The sequence below is a fragment of the Gorilla gorilla genome, chromosome 19 (assembly GCF_029281585.2).
Source record: "Gorilla gorilla gorilla isolate KB3781 chromosome 19, NHGRI_mGorGor1-v2.1_pri, whole genome shotgun sequence".
NCBI lineage: Eukaryota > Metazoa > Chordata > Mammalia > Primates > Hominidae > Gorilla > Gorilla gorilla.
Genome location: NC_073243.2, coordinates 79406883 through 79434481, shown reverse-complemented (window position 1 = coordinate 79434481; position 27599 = coordinate 79406883). Strand labels below are relative to the sequence as shown.

General features: G+C 40.5%; 1 protein-coding gene across 3 annotated transcripts in view; it reads left to right on the top strand.

The window, feature by feature from the left end:
• Positions 1 to 27599, top strand: part of ADAMTS12 (ADAM metallopeptidase with thrombospondin type 1 motif 12) — a 374077-nt gene that overhangs the window by 84456 nt on the left and 262022 nt on the right. The window contains exon 1 of one of the 3 annotated variants that reach the window (XM_063700811.1): positions 14968 to 15664. The exons of the other annotated variants lie outside the window; for them this stretch is intronic. The gene's annotated coding sequence lies outside the window, so the exon portion shown is untranslated. Of the gene's footprint in view, positions 1 to 14967; positions 15665 to 27599 lie in introns of those variants that run through there. 3 annotated transcript variants of the gene reach the window in all.

Genomic DNA, 27599 nt, shown 5'->3' with positions numbered 1-27599 from the left:
CCTCTTTCACCCCCACCCCCAGCCTCTACTAAAGAATTGGTACTGCCTCCCATCTGCCTGGAACTCTGTCTCTCCAGCATGCTCCACGTCTTTACTAAAATGTCACATTCCCAGTGAGCCTGACCCTGACTATCATATTTGAAATTGCACCTCCATCCCCACCCACAGCAGCCTTTTCTTTTTGCCCTAGCACCCCTTACCTCTTAAGTGACCACTACTTATTTATGTCTTTTGCTTATTGTGTGTCTCCTCCTGCTGGAATGCAAGATCCATAAGGCCATATTGCAGGAGTAGTGACTGATAATTTTCAGAAGTGATGAGAGACTCAATCCCCAGATTGAAGAAGTCATCCCAAGTCGAATAAATAAACATAAATCTAGGTGCATCACAACACAATTAGAACACAACAAAGATAGATAAAAATTTTGAAAGTAATCAAAGGGATTGAGAAGTTTCTTAAAAACAAATATTAGACTGTTACAAAATTTCTCATTAGCAATAATAGAAGCCACAAGACAAGAAAATATCTTCAAAGCATTTGGGGGCGGGATGGGAGGAGTGGAAAGTAACTGTCAATGTAGAATTCTGAATCTGCTAAACTCTTGCTACTCAAACTGTGGTCCAAGGACCGGCAGCACCAGAATCACCTGGAAGTGAGTAAGAAATGCAGAATCTACCCCAGACCTACTGCATCATGGTCTGCAGTTTAACAGGATCCCTGGTGTTTTAAATGCTCATTACAGTTTGAGAATCCCTGATGAAGTGAACTATCATTCAAAGTGAGACCAAAACAAAAACAATTTCAAGCAAAGAACAAAAGAGAGCTTTGCGGAAAAATTACTTCAATAAGAAAAGGAATGGAATCCATAGGAGAGAAGCGGGATGTGGAAAGCAAAGAAATGGATAAATGTGGGTAACCCTAAAGAATTGAAGACATAATCCTTGCCTTCAGGAAGTTTATCATAGTGCTGAGAAGAGGAAACCAAAACACACAGGAAACAGAGGGTCAAGGGGCACCCTGAAAGTAGTCAGGGAAACTAGATGCTAGTCCGGAATTGGCTATCTTTTTGTTTGTGTAACTTTAAGGAAGCCTTTTAATCTCCTTGGGCCTCAGTTTCTTCATCTGTGAAAGGAGTTTATCTAGATCAGTGGTTTCCAAGCTTTTTTGACCCTGACCTAATAAGAAAAACATTTTATATCTTTCATATGAATGTTTGTAAATAGACATGCTTATACAAATTATGCTTTCCCTTTTTATATGCAATACACTCTGATATCTTCTATTCGATTTCCTTTATGCATTTGCTGGTGTAGTGTTGATTTTAAAGAGACAAAACCAAAGATTTGCTGAAGTTATTTTTGGTTCTAACCGTACGCAATTTTATTCTAACCATATGCAATTCATTCCTATAATACCTCTGGATAACTGGTTCTCAAACTTGACTGCACATTAGAATCTCCTGTTTTTGTTTTGTTTTGTTTTAATTACTGATGCCTGTGTTCCACCACAGAGATACTGATTTAATTGGCGTGGGGCATAATGGAGATCAGAATTTTTAAAAGCTTCCCAGGTAGTCCAAGGCTGAGCCAAGTTTGAGAACCACTGTTGACAGAGACTCCATATACCAAAGGCATCTCTGCAACTGGAAATAGCTTTTCCCAGGCCCTGCTCCCCACAGCCATTTCAGAAAACTGCACTAGTGTATGTAAAGACACATACTTCTCTAATTCCTTCTGACTACACCGAAGAGAAGTCCTTTCTGTACACGGCTCATGCTTTCCCTTCCCTTGAGCCTTTGATCCTGTTGTTTCTCCTTCCTTGAGAACTTTGAAGAATCACTTACCACCTTTCTGTCCTTCATTTTCACCGTGTCCTCTACTGCTAACTTCATCCTGCATGCATTCCAATATGCTGTAATCACTTGAGAGAAACAGTTTGCCCCATCTCTTTCTTTCCTCTTCTGTAGTGAAACTTCCTGAGAGGCCCACACTTACTAGCTGCATCCCAGCTCCAACTTGTCATCAGATAACTGCACTCTCCTTCCACACCTGCTTCTTTTTGCCTATTAACTTTGAATAACCATTACTCATGATGGTTCTCTTTGAATTCCACACAAGTTTCATTTGCGCTTGCCCAGGTGTGTATGTAATGATCTTTCATCTATACAAGTAATTACTCTCCATTCTTGAAGTGGTCCCATATTTCTGGGTGAATTAATTATGCCTTCATTTTTATGACTGCATTAAATTTAAATCTGAAAAGTCAACAGTCAAGCCAACCAATGATTATGGAAACAATAATTAAGTCAACACCACCAGATTTTTATTTAATGCTTATTGTGTGCCAGGCTCTGAAACAGAGAACTTTACATCTATCATCTCAGTTTATCCTCACAGGTACCCAATGATATAGGCGCTAACATTATTTTATAGATGAGGAAAACAAGGATTACAGAAGAGTTGGGTCATTTGACTAAGATCTCACAGCTAGTAAATGATGAAGCTAAAAGTTCAAGCTGAGTCTGTCTGATTCCAGAGCCATGCTAGTGTATTCCTCTCCTGTATTTAGAAATCTGGATGTTTCCTTAATGAAGAAACAGATGAAGTGTCCATGGCTGAGTCACTTCCTTTCTCTGAACTTTAGTTTTTTTATCTGTAAAATGACTATATCAGGCAGAGAGAAACAAAAAGCAGCAAGTACAAAAGTCCGAAGGCCGAAGGGAATGTGGAACCCTGGAGGAGATAAAAATCTAATATTGCTGAAACAGACAGAGAAAGGAGAAAAATGGTTAGAGACACACAGAGAGGCCAGAGGAGAAAGGGCCTTGTACGCTGTGTGTAGGAATTCAGAATTTATTCTGAGAGCATGGAAAACCATTAATGGGTTTTAACAGGGGTATAACACGAGTAGGTCTGCAGTTTTAACCTATGGTAGAGGCAGTCAAGTGGGAAGTGGACTGCAGGAGTTAGAGTGTGGGCAGGAGCCACCTGGCGTCAGCAGTTACTATGTGGCGGCTGCACGGGGATGATGGCAACTGGATGGATGACAGCCGTCGTCAGGAGAAACTTCAAAGATAAAGTGAACAGGATAAATAGGATGCGTTGGAAATCTGAAACATGACAGTATTCATTTTCTTAAAAGAAATGTAAACTCCCCTCCTCCCCACTAAATTCTAGAGTAACCAACACATTTAGAAGATCTAGAATCTAGGTGAAAGTTTCCAGGTTGTGGCCTCAGTAACATGTTTTTGCATATCAAGAAGCTCAGACAGAGCCTGTAATGTACTCTTGGCAGGAATCATGGAGAAGGGGAGTGTCAGCATCAGCTCCATCACTGGACCAAAGCCGAGACTCCTTGACTTGGATTTCATTGAATCGTTTAAAATTAGGTTCTGATGTTTCTACTTTTCCATGTAAGGATGTTAAAAAGTTAAAAAGTTACTTCTTTCTGCCCAACACCATTCCATTCCACAGACTGGTATTGAAAAGCCCCTGAGCTAGCTGGCCATGATGAATGATGTTCCCAACCTCGAGGCTGTGCTTCCATTAATGACATCTCTGTGTATGGACTGGATGCATTTCTAGATTCTTCAGTGACTTCTGTATATTGGGAGTAAGGGGAGAGAAGGAACCAACACATTGAAAACACGCAGTATTTTTTTGTATTTTCATGATCTTCTGCATCATTTCATTAAATACTTATAACATTCCTTCAAGGTACATATGACCTGTATAACTAATGAGTAAGCTGAAATTCACAACAGATTTGTAGCTAGTAGATGGAAGAATAAATAATGAATTTTTAAATATTTATTCTTCTTAGTTGAAATTGTAAAAAAGTATCTAATTTTAGATATTTACACTTATTTACCACTTAGCAGCAGACTCTAAACATAATAAAGTTTTAATTTTATTTTTAAGTGTTCTGCAATTTATGTTCTTTACAAAGTCTTTTTTTTTTTTTAAATGTGAGGTGGCTTTTTTTTCCCCTTTTCTTTTCAGAGACAAAATCTCACTCTGTTGCCCAGGCTGGAGTGCAATGGCACAATCACAGCTCACTGTAACCTCGAACTCCTGGGCTCAAGCTATCCTCCCACCTCAGCCTCCCAAAGTGCTGGGATTAAGGCATAAGCCACTGCACGCAGCCCTTTTTTCCTTCACAGCATACATATCATAACCTCTTTTCTCCCGTCACACATACATTTATTAGGCAAACATTCATTATCAAAGTAGACACAAAAATAGTGCATAGATCTATTCTGTGAGCTTGATGAAAGCCTCCACGCGCTCCCCTTAGGAGACCTCGCTCCATTAGGATGGTCTGCAGATTCAGCACAGCCGCAGCCACATTACAAGTCTGTGCAGTCAGTGATCCTCCTAATGTGATCAACTGTTGGATGTGGATCTGATTAAGGAGTAAGCCTCAGGTGCACTATACAGACCTTGAGCCTTGCTGGGGTCTCATACCTTGTTCATGCAATGGAGAATATGGCTCAACTACCATGGCAGTTTATGTATCTCCAACATCTTTAATTTCTTTAATGAGACTGAATTTCTAGTATTCATTATGCTAATTAACAAGACCCTACTTTCACCAATAATTTTTAAAATTTGTTGTGTAATAATTTTAGCAAGCTGTGGATTGTTGATGTTGACCCAGGCAGTAGAACTATTTGGGGAGCCTCTCCTGGAGGGTGGCTCTTTTTGTTGTAATGCTAGCTAACCACCCCAGGGCTGTGTATAAAGCATATTGTTAGCTTGACCAATCTTAGAATTTAAATTAAAATTAACTGATGCTTATGTAATATCACACTGAGTAGACTGGAATATTTTCCAGTATATTGCAGACTTCATGATGCTCACTCTCATGAGTACATTGGTACTTGTCAGACATTGTTTGTTTGGCGGGGGTGCAAAGTGTGAATGAATGGGAACTTCATCTTTGCTGTGCTGATCCCCATTGACTTTCACACATTTTTTTTATTCTGCAGTGCAGGGTTTTCTTACTATGATTTCTTGGAGTACAATGTTCTATCTCTTCACCTCCTTACTCTTAGGCTGGTAAATATCTATAGTAATGAATGGAATGGGGATAGTGAGTGGATCAGGTATATGTAATTTGAAATTTCTGAATGATTCTGATGCAACCCTTCACCCATCTCACTGCCTTAGGCTAGTTCTTCCTTTTGGCTATATCATTCTTTTCATTTGTGAATTGCATTGCAAATATTTTATCAAAATGGTTTCTACAGTGCTGTCAATTTCCCAGGACCTCTTAGGCCGAGGAGGGAAGTGATGGGCTATGGACCTTTCAGCACGTGTTGGGGAATGCCACTCTAAAACACAGTGGCTTTAAACAGCCATCATTTATTCTTGCTCACACATCTGCATGTCAGTTGGGAGTTGGCTGGCTGGCTCTCCTTCCAGCTGTGAGAGAGCTGGACTTGGTCCCTCATGCATGGTTGGGCTCAGGTCTGCTCCCTGTATGTTTCTTCTGAGACCAGGTTGGCAGGAGGCTCTTCCCATGGCAGTGATGGGGGTGCAGAAGGTGAGCACCACTGTGCAATCATAGCTTGTTTGCAATGGGTTTGCTAACATCCGTTCCAACAAAAGAAGTCACATAGATGAGCCCAAAGTCAAGGGGCAGGGAACTCTACTCTGCATATGAAGATGGGGGAAGAGGAAGGGAATATATATGAATAACTTAATCTACTGTGGCCTGTGAATGAAGATAATGTATTTTGGAGCAGTTTTTAGTTTGCAAAGACTTCTCCTCACCCACATACGTTATCCCATTCGGTCCTTATAATAGCCCATGAGGTGTGTGTTATATCTGTCTCCATTTTTAATGAGAAAATTAAGGCCTAGGGAAGTTAAAGACATTTGGTAAAGGATGTCCAGCCAATAGGCAGCATAGCTAGGCTCTTATCTTCTTCCCCTACATTGTTGATATGGTTTGGCTCTGTGTCCCCACCCGAATCTCACCTTGAATTGTAATAATCCCATGTATCGTGGGAGGGATCCCGTAGGAGGTAATTGAATCATGGGAGCAGGTTTTTCCCATGCTGTTCTTGTGATAATGAATAAGTCTCATGAGATTTGATGGTTTTGTAAAAGGGCAGTTCCCCTGCACATACCCTCTTGCCTGCTGCCGTGTAAGATGTGTCTTGCTTCCCCTTTGCCTTTCGCCATGATTGTGAGGCCTCCCCAGCCATGTGGAACTGGAAGAATTAAACCTCTTTCCTCTATAAATTACCCAGTCTTGGGTATGCCTTTATTAGCAGTACGAGAACAGACTAATACAATTGTCTCACTCTTCATCTGACCTCCCATGAATTATAGAGATCATTGTACTTTGCTGCCATTGGAGAACATGAAAGTAGCTGGGTATTTCTCAATGTTATTTGTTGGTGGCATCCTAAGGAATCAAACCCAACCAGAATGGTTCAGGCCAGTGCACCCCCCACTTCAAGGCATGTAACAGTGAACTTGAATGACCAAGGTAGCATTTACCACTTTAGGTTGTGTATAGCATGTACTTAATTGACTCTCTAAATGTAAGCTTCTCATTAATAGGGCTTATGTCTGGTCACCAGTAATGTGTCTGATTCTATCAGATGTTTGTTCCCACCACACTTTTTTGGGGTTTGTAATAGTTTTGTCTGTGGGTTTTTTTTGTTTAGTTATCTTACTTTGTCTGTCTGCTTTTATGGGGGAGTTTGGAGAAATTCAAAAGCAATCCCACACTGCCTTCATCTTCCCTGGATCCATGTACCTTATCATGTATGAGTCTTTTCCTGGCCCTCTAGAGAGACTGTCTACCACCTCATTTGTGCCTTGCTGTTCCCTGGACATCCTTATCTTATAGTATCAGTGACACTTGCTGATTATGAGTAAGTCTCCTTCTGAGGGCAGGGGTTGTTTTTCACTTGTGTTTGGATCTCAAGTACCTAGTTAATTGTCTGGCATGTAGAGTTCCTCAGTAAGCATTTATTACATGAAGTAATCAACAGTCTTTTGCCCCAAATAGGTCCCACATCTGGAAGAGTAAACTTGTTACCCTGTGCAAATTGCCTAATAATAGCAACTGTATTACATCTCCCATAGAGGACTGCTATTGCTAACATTTGTAGCTTGAAAGGATGTCCAAGAATTTACTTGGGGATCAGAGTAGGGCCCTTGAGATGTAGTGTCTTAAAAAGGGAAGGCTAGGTGGTTTTCTGTTAGCTATCCCTGGATGTTAACTTTAGATGCCACCTGGGAAGAGGAAGTTGCCTGAAATCTTAAAACTTTAAGCAGAGCACTCAGTGAGGGCATTTAACGGGAGTCATGGGGAAGATGCAGAGAGCAGGGACCAGGTGGCCATCCTAGCAGTGGTTTGCATGTTGCTGTTACCATAGCACCAGTGGGTGGTCCATCCTGTGGAGCAGTGGCATCTTTGATGATGAGCACCACCTCCACTTCTGTGACATTGTGGGTGGTGTCATCTTGTTTGACAAATGCTACCTGCCTGTGATTAGGATCCAAGGTTGTACTTGGCCCAGCTTAGCTTTGCTTAGTTGTTTGAGCTGGAGTTCAACACAGTAACAACTTTCCAACACAGCCCCTTTCAGAGAACGCTGTTTGATTAGTGTTGGAGAACTTCTCTTAGTCTTTTTGGGCTGCTATAACAAAATACTATATGTGAGTGGCTTATCAATAACAGAAATTTATTTCTCACAGTACTGGAGGCTGGAAAGTCCAAGATCAAGATGCTAGCAGATTCAGTGACTGGTGATGAAGGCCCACTTCCCGATTCATAGATAGTGCCTTCTCACTATAACCTTACATGGTAGAATGGGGAGGCAGCTCTCTGGGGCCTTTCTTATAAGGCACTGATCTCATTCATGAGGGCTCCATTCTCATGGCCTGATCGCCTTCCCAAAGCCCTGCTTCCTAATAGCATTACATTGGTGATCAGGTTTTTTAACATACATTTTGGAAGGACATAAACATTCAGACCATAGCAATCTTCCACTGAAAGCTCCACTTTAATAAGTCAATGATTTGGCACTGGGATCACAAAGAGTGGAAATCACAAAGATGGGAAACACCCCAGCAGTCACCTTTACCTTTAATCTTCAACCTCACGGCATTTTCTTGTTGCTTCGCCGTCTGATGTCACAATGAGTATTCATTCTTCAGTGACTGGCACTGGGACTCCCTCACCTTTGTACCTTCAGCACCATTTCTGCTACACTGTAAGTGCTTAGTAAATGTTTCTATAATGAATGAGTTTGTTTTGAGGCTCTTGTTTTTTCTGAAAGGACACCAAACCACAGTGAGAAGAAAAGAGATCTGCCTAATAACAGACAGAACCTGTTTGGGGAAGATTCAGAATGAGGAACCTGGTTATAAGTTGAGTGTGTTTCCTAATGACACATCACATTATATCATGTCATATCACAGCACATCCTGTCATGCCATGCCATGAAGTGACATTTGCTAGTTGTTTAAGGCTGATTTACTCAGTTATGATGTGAGCAAACCAGGTCTCTAAAACTAAAAGCCCTGATTTGTAGCATTTGCCAATTTCTGGGGTGTAAATACTCCGACCATGGCTGATTTCAGGCTACCCACCTGTATCAGTTTCCTACAGCTCTGTAACAAATTACCACCAACTTGGTGCCTTAAAACAACAAAAATGTATTCTCTTGTTCTGGAGGCCAGAAGTCCAAAATCGGTTTCATGGGCTGAAATCAAGGTGTTAGCAAGACTGCACTCCCTCTGGAGACTCTATGGGGGAATATGCTCCTTGACTCTTCCAGCTTCTAGTGGTTCATGGCATTGCTTGGCTTGTGGCTATATCACGTCAATTTCTGACTCCATGGTTCCAGCACCTTCTCCTTTTCTGTGTGTGTCAAATCTTCTGCATTCCTCTCATAAGCATACATGTGACTACATGTAGGACCCACCTAGATAATCTTTCTATCTCAAGATGCTTAACTTAATTATACCTGCAAAATCCTTTTTTTGGTTGTTATATAAGTTAACATGCACAGGATCCAGGGATTAGGACATAGATACCATTATTCAAGCAACCACATCTCTCTTTAACACCAGCTCACAAAATTTCTGGATATTTAGCAAATGGTCCTTACAAGCAGGCACATGGGGGCTCCAGCACACCATTGAATGTAAACTTCTTGTAGGAGAAGACTGAGGCTACCAATTAATTGTATCCTCTACAATCCTTAGTCTGGTGAAGCTTGTATAAACTAGAGCTCAAAAAAAAATACTTTTGAATTGATTAAGAAATCTGACAACTCCAAAATTGATTAACGCAAAACCACTCAGGTTGTTTATTTCTAGGAAAAACCTTCAAATTGTGAGAATTGTGGTAGAAATAAATAGTAAAAGGCCACGGGAAACGGCCAAAACTCATAGTTCTCTGAGAAAATCTTGTGGATCGTGTCCAAGTTTGTGTAGTATTGAGCTCTTTGGAAAGCCCACATATCCGCAGTGACTCCTTTTCTGAGTGTTCCCCTCAGCTCAAGTCTTCCAGTCCTGATTTTTATTTGTCATGTGCTTTGTTTCATCTGCCTCACTAGACTAAGGTCTTTGGGCAGGGATGTGTGTTATACTCCCTTACTACTCCAACGTTTTCCCTTCTCCAATCCTGCAACACTGGTATGGTGCCTTGAACTTAACATCTCCACAATTATTTTCTTATTTATAGACTGACTGAGCTATTCACCAAATTGAAGTGTGTGTATCTATATAAGTCTACTGAATGAGTGAAAATTAGAACTGCCTTTGTATTTTGCTAAAGTCATCAAAGTCAGTGTCATATTGGTATCCCCTTTGGCTTAAGTGCCTGATTAGCACAGCCTGTGTTGCCTGAGCCCTTAGAGGAGGCCACAGTCCCAGACCCAGGAACATTTCCAAGAATGTTGGTCACCCTTCCCCACTAACCCAGAAAATACTCTGGCCTTCTGGTCTCTGTTGCTCCTTCATTTAATAACCTTGTCTCAGTTGCCTTTATCTGGATTGAGGAGAAGACTGTGTATGTCACATATAAGAGGGACACTCTCTGTGAGCCTGATATGGCACTCTGAGACCCCTTCCTGTGCCTTTGATTGGATTCAGTGCTGTTGGCCCAGCTTCTACCATCCTGCTTTCAGATATTCACTCAACTATTTTGAGCAGGAAAGAAAGAAAGAGATGGGAAATACATTAATTAAGCACATACAGTACAATGTGTCAGCATCGGACTAGAGGGTTTACAACATAGTTTTCTACTTAGTTCCCTTGACAACCCAGCCAATGGGTATAATGCCCATTTTATGGATGATGAGATTCAAAGCCGAATAAGGGGTTCAGTTAGCATGTCAATAAATGGTTTGGGAACGAAGGCTGCCTGATGAATGGATGGAAAGAACTTGCACTCCAGGCAGTTGCAGAGTCTGAAGTGGGAAAGACTCTGCCCAGCAACTCTTGCACACACAGGAGGGAGAGTGTGATGGGACTAGAAGTATGAGCAGCCCCTTGGGAAAGGGTGAGGTAGAATGAGTCTCAGTGAGGCCTGATGATGAGTATATTTAGGTCCTGTGGGAGAGTAGAAAGAAGGTTGGGATTTTATTTGCTAAAGTAGTAAACATTCTGTGTTTGCACTTAATTAGTAAACCAACCAATATAGCAACATTGAGGGATGTGGTTAATGAACAGGACATTGACTTCCCAAGGGTTCTAGTGCTGCTTCTGGAGCACACATGCCCACACTGGTCGTTCTCATCTTTAAGTGCACAGCACTTACTGCCTCATCCCTCATGCACTGCCTTGAGCCACTGCTTGTATATTTGCCCTGTGAGCCCTGTGTTCATGGGGAAAGTGTCTTCTCCACAAGTAGATGGTGAGCTCCAGGTAGAAAAAGTTGTGTATTGTCTTTCTTCATGTCTCCCATTGAAGCTCACACAGGAAGAAAGCAGAGGATTGCACAGATGCCACAGAGCCCTTCTAAGGTGATGCTGTCTGTTATAGACTGAACCGTCCCCCAGAATTCATAGGCTGAAGTCCTAACCCCCAATGTGACTATATTTGGAGACAGAGCCTTTAAAGAGGTCATTAAGATTAAAGAGATCATAAGAGTGAGCTCTTAATCCAATAGAACCACAGTTCTTATAAGAAGCCGCTAGGAGTGGTGGCTCACACCTGTAATCCCAGCACTTTGGGAGGTCGAAGCAGGCAGATCACCTGAAGTCAGGAGTTCAAGACCAGCGTGGCCAACATGGTGAAACCCCGTCTCTGCAAAAATACAAAAATTAGCCAGGCATAATGGTGGGTCCCTGTAGTCCCAGCTACTCGGGAGGCTGAGGTGGGAGAATCACTTAAACCCGGGAGGCGGAGATTGCAGTGAGCCGAGATTGCACCATTGCATTCCAGCCTGGGTGACACAGTGAGACTCCATCTCAAAAAAAAAAAAAAAAAAAAAAAGATACAAAGAAGAGACATCAGGAACATGAGAAAAGACCATGTGAGGACACAGAGACAAGGCTTGTCTGCTAGCCAAGGAGAGGGTTCTTGGGGGAAACCAAGCCTGCTGACACCTTGATCTTGTACTTCCAGCATCTAGAAATGTGAAAAATAAATTTCTGTTGTTTAAGCCACCCAGTCTGTGGTATTTTGTTATGGCAGCCCTAAAAGAATAATATACTACCCTTGGAAATTAAAAAAAAAAAAATGTCATGAGAGTGTAAGTAGGCATCTAGTAGATGCTCTTTGAATATACTTAAGTTATATTCAAAATATAACTTAAAATGTACTTGTTTTATTCAGAAATTTCCTTCATATTTAGGAACGAGAAGGATAGTCTGTTCTTTGAATTCATCACTGAAGATGCTGAGGAAAGAGATTTTCAGATGTCTTACCTACCAAGAGGCAGTAGGATGGATGAAATAACCTCTTCAAGTCTATACTTGCTATAAGCCTTTATGTTCACTTTTTATGTTAGTACTTTGCTATAGACATTAGAAAATTGCAATTTAAATAACATAAGTATTTGTGTAGCTAGTATATGTTTGTGTAGCATATTTGTGGAGTTGGGCTATGCTCTCTATTTAATACTCATTCAGGTTCCATAATAGCTTGAGAAATATTCATAGTAACTTTTTTTAAGAAGAAAACACATCAGTATTTATTGTGCTAGAAATAATTACAAATACAATTCCATTAATCCTTACGACAACCCAAGTAAGTAAGGTATTATTTATCATATTTTATAAGGAATGCGAACATAGTCTAGAGTGGTTGGGAATGTACTGAATTTCTCTGTGGGGAACCTTCATCACTAAGTTCTGACATTAAAAGCCAGCTCACTTTGGCTTCTGCGCTCAGCCATGGTCAACCCAGGGTCAATCTCGCTGTGTCCCTCTGGATCCCAGAATCTTTCTCCTGTGTTTCAGATTGGTTGTATAAGAGTTTTATTTTAGAGAAAAGATTTATCAGAGTGCTAGCAGTTACACACTCTGTTCACAACTTCTTTAATTCCAGTGTTTACTAACTTCCCTATTTCTTATAACTCCAGGAGATAGCATTTAATTAGTCTCCAGTGTCAATGGCATATCCTCCCATTTTATAGGGCAGGAGCCCTCTTCAACAAGCTTGGCCAGGAAGATTACAGACCCTTGACCACTCAAGGTCTGTAAAAGTGAAGTCTAAATTCTTTTTGCTAGCAACTGGCATGGGGCTGTGGGAGGCTAGGCATCTAGATTTGTTGACGTGATGTAAAGAGTTGCTTGTTCACATTCTTGTTATCAGGATATTATTTTTTCATGCCTGGATTCAGAGATGCCTTTATAGAAGAAGGTTTCTCAGAGTCCTCTCAGTCCTGCCTTCTGTGAGGTTTTTGCCTTTCAATTTGGACATGCTTTGATCCAGTAGTTGGAGAGAAGTCAAGCTTCCTTGAAGGAGTCTCTATCCATCAACAATCACTGAGTTCATCATCCAGTCTTCCATTCCCAAAGGCTGGACTTAGGGAGTCCACAGCTCTCATTTGAAAGCACATAATTTTATGTTTTTTAATCAAATGATGATGAGGGTGAAGTTTGGCTTTGGGGAGGCTTTCGAAGTTGCTCCTTGCACCATTTCTTTTCCTGCTCTTCATAGACCCTACAGGATCCAGGTTGCCATAGGCTTGATCTCAGCACATACATACTTTCAAGATAAACTTAGGAAAGGGAAGAAACTCTGAGGCCCATGCTGGTATGTAAATGGTCTGGCCTGGAAGTGACACATGTCATTTACTCTCACAACTCATTGGCGAAAACTAGACATGAGGCCCCATCCAACCACAAGGGATGAGGGAATTCAGCTCTCCATCTACCTATAAGAAGAGAAGTTCTGGATGTCAGTGAGCAACACCTTTTTAGGCACTGCAGGTGTATATAAATGCTACATATCTATATTAATATACATAATTTTAAAATGAAATGTATGAAGAAATAAATGTGTAGAAAATCACTAACAATAAAAATGGTGTCATACTGTGTTCTGTAATTTGGTGTTTTTCATGCAACAATATACCTTGGCATCCTTCCATGTCAGTATGTAAGTTGCATTTGTTCTAAAGTTTGCACAGTAGTGTGTTCCTTTCCTTTACTGATGCATCCTCCAGCACCTACTGGTGATGAATTCTGTGATTGTTGGTGGATAGAGTATGCCACGCTTTATGCTGGGTGCCAGAGTGAAGAAGATGGCAGTGGCAGTCCCGCATGGCACATTCTGCAGCATATCCACTGTACGTATGTGCCATGATCTATTGTCCTATTGGTGTCCCTGTAGATGAGACTTAGATGTTACAAACAATGCTGCGGGCAACATTGTTGCACACACATCTTTGGGCATTTGCTTGAGTTTTTTCTCTTGTATGGACAGCAGAAAATAAAAGTTGCAAATTCCAGCATTACTTCATGTGCCCAGAAAGATTCTATTTATCACAATGGAAGAGAGAATGGACTCTTCAGAGTGGGGCTCTCCAAATGGAATTTCTAAGTATTTTTTTGCCTGGGCTTTGTTCTCAGCTTAGGCCAGCATTTAATTGTGTGTGAAGTAATCGGCCTCAGGCACTTTGTTCCTTCATTCCCTTCAGCTTTTACTTCTACCAGTGGGGAGTATAGTGGTGAATTTTCAAAACCCTCCACATTTGGGCTGAGGTGGCTCTTACTGACAGAGAGGAAGAGCGGCTCCCACATCCCAGGTCCCCCATTCCTCCACATTGGGAGTATAGCCAGAGCTTGAGGAGTCTGTCCATTCACCACCGCTCCTCTGAGGAGCGTAGTTGCTGGAGTCCCTTTGTGCTTCTAAATGACATTTCTTAAGGTTGTTCGCATGAAATGAGACTATTTCCTAGTTTCAGTGCTACGTGAATAGATTTATTTTTCGATTTAAAATTTTTTTTCATTTGACGTAGGGATTCTGGAGTTTGGTAATTTTTAATATTTCTGCCACCTTTTCCAGATGTCTCTTGTCTTTTAGTGCACTACATCGTGGGGCATTTGGTGAGAGCAACACTTTTTTGTTGTTGTTCCCACAGGGATTTCTATCTGGGTTGGTGTATTATAATATATTGAGACATTTCCAATCACTGAATTCGCCAGCCTAATGATTCCCGTCTCTTTACAGGTAGGGCAGTGCCATTTGTAAGCACACTGGGTGCCAGGGCAGATGCTTGCAGATTAGATTTACTGGAATCTTTCAGCCCATGGGTCCTGTGATGCTTTTACAGCCAGAACTATAGAGAAATTATTTCCAGCTTTCCTCTGCTATGCATGTAGAGTTTCCAAATAAAATCCAGACTTTGCTGTACACGTAAGTCTGTTCCTGTGACCAGCTGCTTGAAATGAACAAACTTTTCAAGTGTCTTTTTTAAAAAAACTTGGTCACTTTTTAATTAATTTTTAAAATATGTAAATAATGGTGTCTCTGGGAGAAAAAGGACATCATTAGGGAACTGTCCTTTGAGGAGTATTTCAAGCTGCCGATGGAGTTATTTTTCACTGATGACAGCTCAGGATGTGATTCATAGTGCTGGAGATCATACCACTTTTGTACTCTTAAGTTCTGGAGTCAGCGATCTCCCCCGCTGGCCCCTTGCAGATAGAGGAAGACACTCAGGTGTGTACCTCAGATGCCTGCCATATCAAGGGCTGCTGAGATACATTCACATCTTAACAGGCAGCTGCTGCTGGTTCTGCTACTGATGTGCCATCCACAGTGCCGGTTTCCAAGGAAAATGGAGCGTAGGAAGAAGGGCCGTAACTAGAATGCAGGCACTGCCTACCTGCACCTCGGTCTCCACTGCCAGCAGACAGTGCATATTTGATTTACTTAATTGAGTGGCAGAGCTATACAGAGAGAAGTCAGTGGAGCAGGATGAGAATAAGCTCTTGCAGCAGGCTGGGTGCAGAAAACCAGAATCTTCCCAGGCATGCAGCTGGCTTTCCGCTCACCGGCTCAGCACCATCTTGCCTGCTTGCGCAATCTCCACGCTCCACTCTTGAAGTAATGAGGACCGGAATTTTAGCTCCAGATCGACTGCAAGAACAAACCAGCAATCCCAAGAGGCCCCACAGACCCTCTGAAGGAAGCAGATTTCTCCTGCAAGACCGGAAGAGACACCCCAAATACTGTGAGTGCCCCAACTGCGGAAGTGGGAAAGGGAGACCCTCCTCTCCCAAGCACACACCCCCGCTGGAGAAGCTGAAGGTCTGTTTGCGGGAGAAGTTTCCGACTTTACTTGGAACTGAGTCAAGTTATTGAGCCGAGCGAAATACAGAGGTAGAGGAAGCAACAGGAAGGCCCTGGGAGCTCCCTGGGTCCTCAAGCAGCCCATTCCCGCTGGGCACCGCAGGGATTCATGGGGAGGGTGGCCAGAGGAGCAGGGGGTAAACTCCACGGGGAGGAGGAATTCTCTAGCTGAACTTTGTAACAATTTGAAAGCGGCGAGAAGCCTCCTGACCAGAACTTGCGGGAGAGTGCAAATCGGGCATGCAGACTTCACAGGCTGTGGGGGGGGGGGGGGGGGGGAAGAACTAAAGCCCTTTTCTCTCACAGCTGGGAGGAAGATGGCCTTGGGCAAATTTTCAAGCCCATCTCGCCCTTCGCCTGGGAACAGACTTGGGATTGTTGGTGGGGGCACGATGGGAGTGAGATTGGCCCTTCAGTTTGCATGGGAGCTGAGTGAGGCCTGTGACTGCCGGCATTCCCCCACTTCCCTGAGTTGTTGTGGATATTAAATTGAATATGTGGATATGGAGCTTCATGTGGAAATACATTAAACAAATAAGAAAAAAAGTTTGGGTAAAATAATCCAATACAGTCTCTCATTTCAAAAAATCTTAAATTCAATTTAAAAAATGTGACTAGATAACTTTCCATTTATGTCAATATTTATAGCCCATCCAGATTTTAAGAAACTTCACTCTCTAAAACATCTGTTCCTGGATGCTTAATCAAATTCAGGATTTTAAACTATTTTAAGCAATTCAGAAGATTATTCTTAAGTAATCAAAAAAATAAAGTTTATTCTATGGGAACATTTGATATTTTGCTTTAACATTTTGAACATATTCTCATTTTGTTGGGGGGTCTGACCTTCACCCATGATTTTAAGTGTTCAGCCTCGTTACACACAAACCTTATCTGTCCATGGTCCCAAATAGTTAGAGCTCATGTTTCTTGTTTGTATTTGTGAACAGAAATTTTTAGCAAGGAATAAAATAAGATTAGTCCTTTATCTGAAACACACTGGAGATAAATTGGATAGCCGTAATTGAGGAAGAGCCGTGGTGGCCAAGAGGCCAAAGTCCTGAGGCAGATGAAACCCCAGTGATCCACTGTGGCACACATCCCCAGTGAAGGCAAATTCATGGACACTAAGCCTGGTTCCCAGAACTCAGTGCCTGCTGTTGTGCTTGATGTTTAGGGAGTGCTATGGGAAAGAGACAACAGAGGACACAGGCTCCTTTCAGAAGGCTACCTTGGGAGACTGAGTTCTGTGCCAGTCCAGAGGAACCACAAGTAAACCATGTTCAGTTGTCCAGATTGTGCACTGAGCAATAACACCAGCCAAAGGTTGAGTGGAGTTGGAGTTCGGCTCCCACTCTGCTCACCAAGTTGTCCCTTATGTGCAGGACTGCAAGTATAGAGAAGAGGCTATGACTGGCATTTCAAGGATACTATCTTCTTGTTTTCGTTCTGTGCCTATGGAAACAGCCTGATAACCAAGTGTCAGTCTGTTCTGCCAATCATTGCTCCACACAGGGTCAGAGATAGCTGCAGTGGCAGGTGTTGAATCAACACATATCTGCTGAACATCACCTGTGCTTAACACTTGTGCCAGGCTCTTTGAGGGATAAAAAGTATAATAAGCCCACCAAATTCAATAATTGGATGTCGATTATGTAAACTGTAGAGATATTATCACGAGGTCAAGGAAAACCAGTACTTTTCAGACAGAATTTTAGTCCTATCTAATTTTCTCGAATGGGCACTGGATGAAGTAGGGGAGCCAGTTACATGACATGCACATTCATGGTATCCAGCAATTGACTCTATAATACGGGGTCCCTTTGCTACCAATCTAGCGGACTTAAAAATGAAAGCATGCTGGGCATGGTGGCTTATGCCTGTGATCCCAGTACTTTGGGATGCCGAGGCAGGCAGATCACTTGAGGTCAGGAGTTCGAGACCAGCCTGGCTAACGTGTTGAAGTCCCGTCTCTACTAAACAAACAAATTAGCTGGGTGTGTTGGTAGGTGCCTGTAATCCCAGCTACTCTGGAGCCTGGGGCAGGAGAATTGCTTGAGCCTGGGAGGCAGAGGTTGCAGTGAGCTGAGATCGTGCCACTGCATTCCAGCCTGGATGAAAGAGTGAGACTCCATCTCAAAAAAAAAAAAAAAAGTGTGAAAGCACGTTTAAGCTAAGACTAGGTATAAATGTAAAGATGTCACAGATAATTAGCACCAGGACCTATGGACAAAGAGACATCACTAGGGTCAATGCAGCCTAACAGTCTTCAAGGAGTATAGGGATCTGAGCTAGGCTTGGAGGATGGGTATTAGTAAAGCTTCCTTTGTATCAAATGACAGATACCAACTTCGCTATCCTAAGGCCAAAAAAAAAAAAAAAGAAAAGGAAAAAAAAAAGAGTGGAATTGATTGGGTGGTTCAGAAGGATATCTGGGGTATCTCAAGGAACCACAGACAGACTTAACAACTAAGACTCAGAAATTTCAGGGACCAAAGAAACAAGCATTCATGGACATTTTCTCTAGAGAATTTCCATTAAAGTGGCTTAGCTGCCTATTATATAGGTCACTGCATAGAAGTACAAATTTCTAATTCCCAGGTGATAAAAATCTGATTGGCTTGGATAAACACTTTTCCTAGTTCTTTCTTTATTTAGTAGTCCTTGTTTTTTGTTAAAAAAAATTTTTTAAGGCATCTAGGCACAGCAAGGATATATGTATAAGGGATTAATAAAATATATCTTACAGGAATTTAGAGCTGAGAGAGATTGAGGCCAACTCCCTTATTTTACAGTTGGAGATTCAGAAAAGTTTAGGTGACTTGCCTAGCATTACAGAGCATATTAATATCAGGGTCAGGTTGAGAATCTCAAAATTCCCAGTACCTCATATTGCCCAGGATGTTTTCATTGGAGAGTTTTATATTTTAAGCCTGAACATCCAACTCAATAACTACCAGACATCTAATTCTTGCTGAGAGTCAAGAGGTACTGGGCAGCCATGCTGCTGTGCATGTGAGTAGCTGTGACCTGGGTGGGGTAAGAAATCAGGTGTGGAGCTTAGCTCAGAGGCCTTGTCCTCCATCTCCTGGAGTGGTTTTAGATCTAGCTAGATTGCTTTCATCATGAGAGTGTGACCGCATGCTCTGTAGTGGAGGGACTGGGAATCACTATGCAACCCTCTGATCAATGTTAACATCACTAAATGTGCAAGAACCAGACATTAGGGGTTTCTCATGTGGGATGCAACAGGAAGAACACAGCACCACCTATTCAGTATTCTTACATATACACATAGACGTAGCTGATGTCTGTACCTTAGCCATATATATATCAACATGCATATATATATATATGTTAGTATGTCAAGCTAGAAGTTTGATTAGAGTCAAGTATATGTGTGTTTGTGTGTATACCTGAATCTCTATGTGCACACGTGCGTGTGTGTACACACACACACACTTTAATAAAGCCTTTAGCTCTGTTGACCAATTTACAGGAGAAAAAGGTTAAAGGAGAAAGCAACAGACAAATCCATATGTGGGACGTTCTTTTTTCTTTTCTTTTCTTTTTTTTTTTTTTTTGAGATGGAGTCTTGCTGTGTCACCCAGGCTGGAGGAGTGCAGTGGCACGATCTTGGCTCTCTGCAACCTCCGCCTCCTGGGTTCAAGCGATTCTCCCACCTCAGCCTTCCGAATAGCTGGGACTACAGGCATGTGCCACCATGCCCAGCTAAGTTTTGTATTTTTAGTAGAGACGGGGTTTCACCACATTGGCCAGGATAGTCTTGATCTCTTGACCTTGTGGTCCATCCACCTCGGCCTCCCAAAGTGCTGGGATTACAGGCATGAGCCACCGCGCCCGGCCAGATGTGGGACATTCTAAAGGACAATCAACTGGTTTCTGCAATTAGCCAATGGCAGGAAAAAAAGGGAGATGGAACTGCTCTAAAAGAAAACAGACTTAAGGATAAAACAACCAAATACTATGTGTGGACTCTAGCCGCACCTGATTCGAATGGATGAACTGTAAAGAGAATTTTTTTTAAAGAACACTACAAAATTTGATAATCTATTAGATAACACCCAGGAATTGTTCTATAACCTTGTTAGGTGTGATAATAATATTGTGGTTATGTTTGAAAAGGTCCATAATTTTAAGGATTCATAGTGTAGTCTTGGGGTGAAATGACATGAGATAGCGGATTTGCTTTAAGACACTTTGGCAATCAACACTGTTGTATTCTTAGGCAAAGTAAATCCATGAGAGGCAGGCTTGAGCTGTCCATTTAGAAAGAAGAGGCTGCAGACCACATGGTGCTTCCATGCCAAGAACGAACTTGGGAGCACTATGGGGAAATGGACTTTCCCCTGTGTTGGTTCATTTGTCAGGGACACTAAGTAATTTCAAAATTAAAGAAAAGCCAGCCACAGCTCTGAAGTGCCAAGGACTGTCAAGAACGCTGTGTGTGTTTCTATCAAAGCACTGATGTTGCTAACACATTCATCATTTATTTTTAAACCTGCTGGGACTGCTGTTGAGGTACTCTACGCAGCCACTAGCCATTTTCCTCCTCGGGCAGGGTTATTAGCTTCTGCTTTCCTCCAGAGAGACCAATGAGGGAAGGTGCAGAAACCTCCCTTGGCTTTTCTCTGACAGAATAAAAAAGAGATCCTGAGAGCGGTCTAGAGACCCTAAAAGCAGACCGTGTATTAAGCAGTGAGGCATGGGCAATGGCGGCTGTTCCATCTCCAACCTCTCCTTGGAGATGGCTCGCTCTCAGCCCTGGGGGAGGCCATGTGTGGGCAGCATCTGCTGCTGGAGTTTCATTGGCAGCTGTATTTGTGTCCCTATTTCATAGACATCCATGGTGGGACAGCAGCTGGTTCTCTGGGTCTTTGAGGACTTGGGCCTGGGACACAGCAGCCGTCAGGCTGTCTCCTTGCTGAGTGTGTGTGTGAGAGAGAGAGAGAGAGAGAGAGAGAGAGAGAGAGAGACCTTTCTGTCCCCTAGGGAATTCACACAATGTCCACAGCCTATGAAACCTCCTGTGTTCTCATAGATCCCAATCATGACTCAGAGAGGAAACTCATGCTTTGATGTACAGAATCCGTGTGATCCTCAGTGTGTGGATGTGGTTCAGATTTCTGTACCCTGACTCACATTTTTGGCCAGCTGGGATTTCACTGTTAGGGAGTTTCTTAGACTCCTGGGAAGGGAAGAACCTCTGCTGAGCACTATGGAAAAATTGCTGTGGGAACAGCCAGAAGATGTGGAGGAAACTCAGTTTCTGCATCTGAACAAAAGAGGATGGGATACCTGCCCAGCCCCTTTTTACAGAGTTATGGGAAGAACAAAGGTGAATGTGTGCGCATGTGCTTTAGTAACTGCCAAGTGGTCTACAGGTGGAAAGTAGGGTTTTTGGTAATAGGTTTGCTTATGGTGAAAGCCACTTCCTCCTGTTGAATAGCCCATCTCTTTCTCAAGGCTATAATCCAAGGATCCTTTCATGACTGCAGAAATTCAAAATAGCTTTCTGGTGCACCTGCTTCCAGTGTTTCTCTTCATCATGCCCTATTCCTTTCCTCGCCAACTCACTTGAATTCCTGGGAAAATGAGATTCCGTGGAACTATCAAGAAGAGAAAGACAACATTTGCTTTTTGTGTGCACCTGAACCTGGCATATTTTAGCAGTCCTACTTTTTCTCTCTCCCCTTATTTTCTCTCTCTTCCCATCTCCTCCCCTTACCTTCCTTTCCCTTCCCATCCCTCCCCTCTTTCGTTCCCTCTTGGTACATTTGCCTATGATTCCAGTGAGTTGTTATGAAATATAATTAAATTTCTCACCTTGAACTTGTGCGTATTTATTGGACAGGCAAAAAAAAAGAGAGAGAAAAAAGACTGTTAATGTACCTTGTTTAGTTGAAGTTGCTTGTTTCAGTTAGAGGACATACATTATTCCATGGTTTGAAAAGTGACAGGAACCCCTACTGGCTGTTCAGAAGGAGCCATCTGTGGACAGGCGTCCATATTCCAGAGCAAGACTGTAGTTTGAGGGGCTGGCCATGCTTCACATTCACAGGTGACCAAGGCAGGGCTAGGGAGCCCATCTGTGCTGGAACTCACTGGCATCCTTAAACGTTCATTATGGTGGGTGGCTAAGTGTTGCCATTTCCCTCCCGTTTGAGCGAGGCTGTGCCCTTCCTGGTGGCAGGGTCTATGGTATGTTTGTCTTCAATTATCTGGCACCCAGAACATTCCCTCACACATGGTAGGTGCTCAGTAAATGTTTGTGTGGAGGAGTCACGAGAAAACAGCTCCATTTCCTATCCTGCTTTACTTTGCCTCTGTAAAGTGTTGAAGAAATATCACTCTCTTTTCTGTATGGGAAACTGTTCTGTAACCAGTCATGCCTGAGAGACCCCCAAGGATGGGACATCGAGGAGGTGGGGGCGGTGGGGATGTGGGAAGCTGGTGTGGAAATCAGGGTAGGCCTTTTTAAGAATGGCCTGCTATGGACAGGTAGCCCATAGACTTCAAGCCACTCAATTCCTGCAGCCTCTGTGCCAGCACATGGCTCCCACCAGGAGCATGGCTCCAATCGCTAATGTCACTGCCAAACCTACCTCATATACTTGGCAACTAAAGTCCTCATAGTCGCCTTCTTCTCTCAAGAAACATGTTCTCGTGATGAATATGTCTTCATAGAAATGCTGAAGGTTTTGTCCACAAATGCTGGAAAATATTAGGAATTTCAAGCAATTTGCTAGGCAGATTTAGGAATGTTTTTGACATTCGAAAAGTGGACAGTGGCCTTGCAATGGATGGTTGCCTTAATTTTCTTGAAGCTCCATGTTCTCCCATCTACAAACCTGTCTTTCTTCTAACAACCGTAGGAAGCTTTAGCCTTTACATCAGCAATCTGATCTTTTTCAGGAGTAAACCTGACAATCAGTAAAATAAATCAATAGGAGGTGATTACAAATGCTTTTTTTTTTCATGTTTCCTACCTTCTTCCAAGAATGGAAAAACTCCCACTGAGTAAAGAATAACAATGTACTTCAGGTTGGGGGGTATAGTCTTATAATCACTGAATTGGAAAGAGCTAAAGGACTTTTCAGCCATAGAGGACCACATCTAGGCATCCACTTAGCGGGTTATTTCGTGACTAATATGTAGAACGAGTATGATTTGGTCCTAACTGTAACAAAATGAGTAGCCCTTTGCTATTGATATAAGAGGGGGATCCCTTCTGATGGACCAGAATCCCCACCAAAGGCAGGGGAATTGGGAATCTTAATTGTTGGTTTAATTTATTAGGATTGGGAAGGTACTTGCTATCCCTAGTGTCTGGCACTGACAGGGGACTGGGGAGATGTGAATAAAAGGTCAGAAAATAGTTTTTCCTAGAGTAATATTTATCCCACGTTGCACTGCCACAGTGCTGAAAGTTCCTACTGTTGCAGACATGGGCTGTGCTTGTTAAACTTACCTGGTCACAAGAATTACTGCTTTGCTTATTGAAAACAGACTCCTAGGACCCAATCTATCATGAGAAGATGTTCTCAGGGGTAATATGCTTGGGAGGCAATGCATATCAGAATCATTTGGGGAACATTTGCAAAGTATGTACAGCCTCCTGATAATAGATGGTATTCTTCAACTTCTAATATTTATTCCAGGGAGGTGGAAGTCTATGTGTGTTAAAAAAAAAAAAAAGCTTCTTAGATGATTTTAATATGCTGCCTTCTGTCCTCTTCTCTTTCCCTCCCCATCTCTGCCCTTTACCCTTGTTGGAAAACCACTAAACCCAAAGAAAGGAAATTATTTTTATTTTCTTATAAAATGTTTTTAACAGCCTTATTGAAGTATCATTTACACACCATAAAATTCATTTACTGTAGTGCACAGTTCAATGATTTTTAGTAAATTTAGGCAGTTGTGGAATCATCACAATACACTTTTAAAATATTTCCATGACCCCCAAAAGTCCACTCATGCCTATTAGCAATCTGCATTCCTATCCCAGCCACAAGCAAATATTGTTGTCTTGTTTGTCTTTCATTAGATGCATTTTAAAGAAATGTCATATAGTGGAATCATAGAAGATGTAGTCTTTTGTATCTGGTTTCTTTCACTTTGCATAATATTTTGAGGTTCATTTATGTTGCATTTATCAACAGTTTGTTCCTTTTCATTGATGAATAGTATTCCATTGTATTGCTGTATCAGATTTTGTTTATCCATTCATGAGCTGAGGGATGTTTGGATTGTTTCTAATGTGGGGCTATTATAAATAATGCTGCTATGAATATTTGCACACAAATCTTTGTGTGAATACATGCTTCATTTCTCTTAAGTAAATATTTAGGATTGGAATTGTTTGCTTATATGAAATGTCTATGTTAGTCTTTTGAGAAGCTGCCCAACTGGTTTCCAAAATAATTGTACCATTTTACATTTTCAACAGCAACATACAAGGGTTTTGGTTTTTCCATATGTTAGCCAACATTTGGCATTGCTAATCTTTTAGATTATAGCTATTTAAATGGGTTTGTAGTAGTATATAATTATGATTTTAAGTTGCATTTCCCTGATAATTAATGATGTTGCATATCTTTTCAATATTTCTTTGTTGAAGTGCCTATTCACATCTTTTGCCCATTTCGTAGTTTGTCTTGAGTTTGAGCATACATGCACACACACAAACACACACGTACACACACACACGTACACACACTCTGAATGCAAGTCTTTTGTCAGATACATGGTTTGCAAATATTTTTCCCTGTCTGCATTATATCTTTTCATTTCAATTAAGACATATTTTGAGAGCAAAGTTTGTGATTTTGTTGAAGTTCAATTTATCATTTTTTTTTACAAGCTGTGCTTTTGGTATCACATCTAAGAAATTTTGGCCTTATCCAAGGTAGAGTGAGTTTCTCCTATAGTTTCTCCCATAGTTCTAATAGTTTCAGCCCTTATATTTATGTCTATGATCCATTTTGAGTGAATTTTTGGGAGTGGTATGAGATAGGTGTCCATCATCATTCTTTTTCATGTGGATATCCAGTGAAAAGCCTCATATACTTTCCCACTTTTCCTGCCCTTCCATCATTAAATTGCCTGGGCCAACTTTGTTGAAAATTAATTAACCTATGAGCAAGTGTTAACTGCTATTTTCTTCTATTGATCTGCACATCTTTTCTTATGCCAATACCACACTATTAATTACTGTAACTTTACAATAAGTTTTGAAATTAGGTACTGAAAGTCTGGCAACTTTTGTTTTTCTTTATAACATTTATTTTGAATATTCTAAGTCTTTTATTTCAATATAAATGTTAGAATCAGCTTATTAATTTCTACCAAAATAGCCACTTGGAATTTCAGTATATAGAATATATAGATCAATTTGAGAATTTTCCAGACTTGAGTCTCTAATCCTTGAACATGGTATGGCTCTCTAACTATTTAGAAATTCTTTAGTTGATCTCAGTAATGTTTTGTACATTTCAGGATATAGATATTGCACATTGACCTAAATGTTAATTTGTAATTATTTTGTTCTTTCTGATTATCTTGGAAATGAAACTACTTTCTTAGTTTCATTTTTGGATTGTTTGTTTCTGGTATAGAATACAACTATTTTTTTTATACTGACCTGGTATCCTGTAACCTTGCTAAATTTGCTTGTTATGTCTAGTAAGTTTTTTGAAGTTTCCTTAGGATTTTCTAAATAAATAATTATATTGTCTATAAAAGAGTCTTACTTTGTTTCCAGTTGGCATGACTTTAATTTCTTTTGCTTGTCTTATCACGTTGGCTCACCATCAGTACAATGTTGAATGAAAGTAGTGAGAGGGGACATATTTGCCTTGTTCTTAATCCTAGGGTAAAGCATTCTGTCTTTTATCATTAACTATGAGGTTAGCTGTAGACACTGTTTAAACATATCTTTTATAAGGTTGAAAATTCTCCCTCATATTTCTAGTTTCCTGAAGTTTTTGTTATGTATAGGTAGTTGATTTTTGTCAAGGACTTTTCTACATCTATTGAGAGGGTCATATGGTTTTTGTTCTTTATTTTATTAATTGGTGTTTTAAAACAATTGATTTAAAAATTTTAAATGAACTTTGCAATCATGGGTAAATCTCACTTGGCCATCATACATACTCTTTTTCATATATTGTTAAATTTGGTTTGTTATTATTTTGTTGAAATTTTTATATCCTTATTCATGAGGGATATTAGCCGGTTTTTTGGTGGTATCTTCTTAATGTCTTTGTTAGCTTTGATGTCTGGGCAATACTGCCTCCAGAAAAAGTTGGAAAATTTTATGTGAAAATTTATTTTGGGAAGAGTTTGTGTAGGACTGATATTATTTTTTCCTTAAATATTGGATAAAATTTATGAGTGAAGCCATTGAACCTGGGTTTTTCTTCATGGTAAGATTTTTTAATTACTGATTTGTTTTTTAACCTGTTATAGTTTGTCTTCTTGAGTCATTTTAGTAATTTGTGTCTTGCTAGGAATTTTCTATTTCATATAATTTGTCTAATTTGTTGGCACAGAATTACAGCTAATATCCCCTTATAATTCTTTTAATTTCTGCAGGGCAGATAGTGATGTTTTCTCTTTTATTCCTGTTTTTAGTAATTGGATTTTATTTTTCTTTTTGCTCAGTTATTCTAGCTAATTGATTTTGCCAATTTTGTCAAAGAACCTGCCTTTGGTTTTTTGTTGACTTTTTTCTATTGATTTTCTTTTTTGTACTTAATTAATTTTTAATTTGAGCTTTATTTTTTCCTTACTTTAGATTTTATTTTGTCCCCTTTTAATGTTTTTATATAAATGCATTTATAGCTTTCTTCTTTTCTAATTCAAATATTTAAAGCTAGAAACCTTCCCTCTAAATACTATTTTCATTGTAACCCATAAATTCACATGTTTTGTTTCCATCTTTATGTAATTCAGTATTTTTTGTAGTTGCTCTTTTGGTTTCTTTCTTAACTCATTAGTTATTTAGAAGTTTATTGTTTAATTTCTCAAATTTCTTTCAGTTGGTGATTTCTAATTTAATATTCTGGTGTTCAGAAAACTTACTTGGCATGATTTTAACTCTTTTACATTTCTTGATAATTATTTTATAGCCTAGCATATGGTCTACCCTGGACAATAGTTGGCATGCGCTTAAGATAATGTGTGTTCTGCTTTTATGAGGGAAATGTTCTGTGTCAGTAAGGTCAAGTTGATAGCATTGTTCAAGTCTTCTAAATCCTTCTTGATTTTTTGTCGAGTTTTTCTATGAAGTACTAAAAGAGATATTGAGATATGAAGCAATAATTTTTATCCTCAATTTTGCCAGTTTTTTACTTTATGTATTTTATGGTTCTGTTATTAAGTACATATACATTTATAGTTACTATATCTTCTTGATATATTTATCTCTTTATTATTATGAAATGTCTCAATTTTTCTCTGATATTTGTTACCTTAAAATATTTTTTGTTATTAATGTAGTCAACCTAGCTCTTTTATGATTATGGTCTCCATGATTTATCATTTATTCAATTCTTTCACTCTCAACCATTCCATGTCTTTGAATCTAATGTGTGTTTCTTGTAGACAGATTTTGGTTGGGTCTTACTTTTTTATTTTATATGACAATCTCTGTTTTTTGAATTGAGTGTTTATTCTATTCACATTTAATGTCATTATTGACGTTGGTTGGATTTACATCTGTTTATTTCTTCATGTCTCATGTCTTTTTCTTCTTCTGTTTCTCTTTTACTGCCTTGCTTTGTGCTAACCAA